Source organism: Haplochromis burtoni, unplaced genomic scaffold, assembly GCF_018398535.1.
Source record: "Haplochromis burtoni strain Fernald_Lab_line unplaced genomic scaffold, NCSU_Asbu1 Contig_20, whole genome shotgun sequence".
Lineage (NCBI taxonomy): Eukaryota > Metazoa > Chordata > Actinopteri > Cichliformes > Cichlidae > Haplochromis > Haplochromis burtoni.
In genome coordinates this window covers 3,490,197-3,495,328 of record NW_024582381.1, presented here as the reverse complement: position 1 = coordinate 3,495,328, position 5,132 = coordinate 3,490,197, and the positions used below count along the sequence as shown (strand labels likewise).

The following is a 5,132-nucleotide window of genomic DNA, read 5'->3' as shown; positions in this document are numbered from 1 at the left end:
CCTTCATTGTAGGCAGCGGTGCGTGATCTCAGAGCGTCGCGCATGTGAAATTGTTATTTGTCTAAAGAGCTTGGAAAGAAAAGTGTCTGGACCTCTTTACCTCTTTAAGTTGCTTGAAGACGTTTCACTTCTCATCCGAGAAGCTTCTTTAGTTATTCAGACACCAACTAGGGAGGATCAGAAAGACAAATGCAACAACATTGTCTTCCCCCATGTTGCCGGTTTATCAGAAAAACTCAGGAGAGTCTTCTTCAAGCATGACATCCCAGTGTACTTCAGATACAGCCACACACTCAGACAAAACTGGTTCATCCCAAACTCCTAAACACAAACGTAGCAACGTAGTGTATGCTGTACAGTGTAGCGAGGAATGCTCAAACCTCTACATTGGAGAGACAAAACAGCCACTTCGTAAACGTATTACACGACATAGAAGAGCCACCTCGATGGGACAAGACTCGGCTGTTCATCAAGGACAAAGGTCACTGTTGCGGATGCCAATGTTCACATTTTGGACAGAGAAGACGGATGGTTTGAAAGAGGAGTGAAAGAAGCCATTTACGTCCATTGTGAGCGACCATCGTTGAACAGAGGCGGTGGCTTACGACACCAACTGTCTGCCATCTATAACCCAGTTTTGAGATCCCTTCCCAGATGCCTCAATGCCCACTCACATCCTGGGCCTGTTGACCTCAGGAAACCACATCATAGGGTGGGGCCAGGTTTCACAGCAGGTTCCCCCGAAACTTTTGATTGTGACCTACACCCATTTTCACACCTTGGCTCATGTGATTAGGTAGAGGATCAACAGGACCCCTGTGACCCCCTTGGGGGACACTCCCCTAGGACTTAAATCTGGGACTCTCCCCCATTTGACGTTAGAACTGAAAGAGCTTCTCAGATGAGAGGTGGAACGTCTTCAAGCAACTCAAAGAAGTCCAGACACTTTTCTTTCCAAGCTCTTTAGACTACCATGACCTGGATGACTGAGAACCTTCACAGAGAAATTGCTAATTGTACCTCTGAAAGTGTGAAAGTGCAGTTTTTTTCATGAACCTACAAGCATTGGGCCTCTTTGGTCAGAAAATAATGCGGATTCATTATCAAACTAAGAGACAGCAAATATAAAATGGCACTTAAACCAGGAAAGCTACTAAAGATGCTAATGAAATTAACTCTCAGCAAGTTTCCCACATCTCACAAATGTTGCTTTTGTTAAGTAAAAAGGTTTTTGAATTTCTGCTTTAAAAAATAAATAAATAAATGAATAATTAAATGAGACTGTTCAAATGAAAAAAAAAAGTGCTTGCAGAACAGTTTTTGACTGATATTCCTTACTCACAAGCCACTGTATAAGACTGCGGGAAATATCCCTCTTCAGCAAGCAAATCAGTGTGTCTATGGTCATTCCCCACTGTACTGTGGAAATTTACAAGACTAAAAATCTACTTTTAGTCAGGCTAAGGTAAAAAACAAAACAAAACATTGGATTGTATATTACAGATATGATACTGTCTATTATAGAAAACTGTAACTGGGCAAGTCACTTTAGAAGAATAAGATTATGATTCAGTTTTATTGAGCTTTATCTATTCTTTTAAGTTAAGTTTAAGTTAAACAAACAAGGTCAAAAATATCATATTTATACTGAAACCACACCAAAGCCTTACAATAAAAAGGAATCTTTAGCAGTGAGAGAAGAAACTGGTGAGGCAAGCCAGATTTTCTCAGGCACATCATCCCTAAACGGGCGAGGCCTCACAGCTAACACTCACTGAGGTGAGAACAGTTAACAGGTTTTTGCCTGAGGATCTGAGGCTGCGCACCGGTTGGTACAGGAACAGCAATTTCAGCATGCATTCTGAATGCAGGCCGTGAAGACCTTTAAAAGTGATAAGTAAAATCTTAAAATCGATCCTTAAAGTGATGGGCAGCCAGTGTAGAGTCTTTAAGATTAGTGTAATATAATTTTTTCTTGGTTGTTGTAAGAAGTCTGGTTGCTACATTTTGCACAGTCTGAATTTTTCTATGCTTTCTGGTTGATACGAGTTTAAAAGACCGTTACAAAAATCCAAAACCATGAATGACACTGAGCGTCACTAAAGCCCATGAACGGATAAAGGACTGAGGGAGGACTTCATGGTTGGATGCAGATTGTGTGTACCAGTGATAAGAATTCCTCTTTTATTTGAATTTAATTAACAAAAAATGTGACCAGCAATTTCTAATATAAGAATGTCTGCGTGTTATCAACATAGCAGTGGAATGAAATATTCTTTCTCTGTATAATAATCTGTATAATGTGGTCAGGAGGTAGAATGCATACATACCAGTTATTACCAAGCAAACTTTTTCTTTAACAGAAATCTAGTTCCTTTTTCAGAAAACAAGTAAAACAATTTGAGACCTAAAAGTGTGAGAGACAGGAGGAAAGTGTGTTTTCATGGTTTTTTTCAAATATGGCATACAAGCTGAAGTAAATGTGAAATATTACTTTAATTCAACCGCTGAGAAGAACTTATCATCCCTCCCACTGTGAACTGTGGCTGCAATATCAGGAAATGTATAACTATTAAAGCCCTGTAATAAAATGTAGACAGACTGCATAAATATCTGAGGTTAGTCAAGGTACAGACTTGAAGAAAATAAAGAACTGCTGTTAGTCAAATAATAAGAACTACTTTTTTATATATAGTTTGTGCGTTTAATGTATCTTGTTTATTGCCGGAGCTATGTTGAAGTTCAGTTGAAGGTAGAGACTGAAAATAATGTAAAGTATAGCTTTAAAATATGACCCAAAAACGGATAATCTAGTCAGATTCATTATTTTGGTTCAGGCAGTTGGGGCAACAATTGCATCTGTTTAAAGACTTCTTTGTTGTTTTGTCACACATCCTTAAAAAAAAAATGTCGTTACATGTTGTAGTAATTTTGCAAAGAGATATCCTGCCAAATAATGCTAGACAACAGTGATGATTATTTATTTGTTGGTTAAACCGATTTCAATTTGGTCTCCAATGCAATGGCCCTGGGGGTTCTCCCCTGAACTTAATCAGCTTAGCTGACTGGGATTCCTTTATTATTGCAGAACATGTTTATTTGCAGCTCAAAACAACGGGGAAGGGAATTGTCTCTGTGTTTTCATTGTTCTACATTTGGCATATTGCCCATGTTTAAGTTGATGCAAAAAAAAAAAAAAAAAGATAAGCAAAGGAACAAAAATCTCTATCAACACTTCAGAAACCCAGTCTAACCCTCCTAAGTGTGTTCAGAACATGTGGCACACACAATACGGCAAGTTGTGGCAGCAGGAAGACATAGACCGTTACTGAATATTTATGAACAGAAAGGCGATACTTTCTAATTAACAAAATTAAAGTTAGGCTTATAAATCACTTTAAGAATAGACTAACATGCATACTAAGTATTTAATTTATCTTTTTAATTAAACACAGTGGGTAGTTTTTAATGGCTGCCAACTGTAAGATTCTCTTTTTGCAAATCGCATCTTGGCCTCCCCTTAAAACACAACAGTTTATTAAATAATAACAAGTTAACTTTGCCTCCATCCATATTTTCATATAGTCCTGACCCAAGTCCTGAGCTGTGTGATGGAGGTGTTGCCTTTGGAAGGAAGTGTTCAGAGAAATGCTTGAAGATCAGAAGTATATTTGTGAATGTGCTAAGTATAGAGTACGAATGAAAGCAACTCTTTGAACCACTGGATGTGAGAGACAACATCAATACTTCAAGTTCAGTGTTTACCTTGATGTGACTCGTACAGTTTTACATGATAAACAGATGTGGCTGCAAGGCATGTGGAGAATATAAAGAGCTCAATCAGGTTTTATTAGATGCCTACAACTGTAACACAATTGGCAAACATGAAAACACAATTTAGGGAGCAAAGCAGAAAGATCTATACTGCACTTTATCAACGTGTTTAGGCAAGCATCTCATTTTACAAAGGAGATCAAATACCATGTAAATTACTTTTGGTAAAAAGACAAAATGCACAGTGGACATTTAGTGAATATCTCTATGGGCTCTCATTTAAATGGAAATTTGCCTCTCAGTAATGTGCTGAGGTGCATCAAAATGGAATATTAGATTGAAAAAATCCCCATGTTGTGGACAGGCAAAAAATAGCCACTTACTCTGCGAGAGAGACTAATGTCAGAGCCCATTACAGGTGGCTGAGCCGACTGTGATCTTCAAATAATGTCAGCTGTGCTTAGCAGTGAATTGGTCGTACCGTGTCTTGACTTAATATCTCCCTGTTGAGCTGCTGTTTATTCCCTTAGCTGGTCATTGCCCTCTCAGCTGAGTCCCATGGCAAAATGTTTTAAAGCTATATTGTTCCACAACACAAAACATCACAGTTTTTAGAAAAAAAAAAGGAATTAAAATTCTGCCTTTCATAAGTTTGTTTTTTTTGTTTCTTTGGGGTTTTTTTTAGTCTGTTTTATTTTGTTTTTCATTTTGACAGTTTAGTTGGTTTGTCACGGGAACTACTCTCATTAGACTGAGGTTTGATTCTGTGTGTAACAAAAACCTTTCTGCTGTTTGTTTTTAGACTTTTTGTCCTTGTTATGGGGCCAATTAGTTTTTCATATATTACTGTCAGACATAGTTTCATATTGTATTTTTATTTTTGTTTTACACTTACCATAATTCTAATTTCACTAAAATTATTCTATCAGAGTTACAAAATTACCACGTTTTGGGTAGACCTTTTCACATCCTTCACCATATATTTTCCTGTTATGCAAGGTTACTGGTTCCTGCCTCTACAATTGGTCCCTCTAAAACTCTAGGTATCTCCTGATTTTACCATCTTTATTGCAAAGTACATTTATGCAGTAGACCAACCCAGCTGTTACAGATTTTCCTGTGAGACTGAACTGGCCTTCCACTTTACCTCTTAAGTTAGAAATGAGCATTTTTCTCTACTCGTAACCTATTTCTCACCAGCTGTAGTGAGAAAGTTTAAGTTGTAGACTTTACTTTAAGTAATACATATCTTGCCAATCAAAACTAACTGCTCTGATAACACATATGCTCATTCAATCACTTTCATATCAACTAGCACGTACAGTATGTTTTTTTGGCTTTCATTCCAAAACATATTA

The 5,132-nt window shown here is 37.5% G+C and overlaps 1 protein-coding gene across 1 annotated transcript in view; it reads left to right on the top strand.

Annotated features, from left to right (window-relative positions):
* The window catches only part of thsd7ba (thrombospondin, type I, domain containing 7Ba), a gene marked incomplete in the record, with an annotated part of 187,892 nt that overhangs the window by 78,137 nt on the left and 104,623 nt on the right, over window positions 1–5,132 (top strand).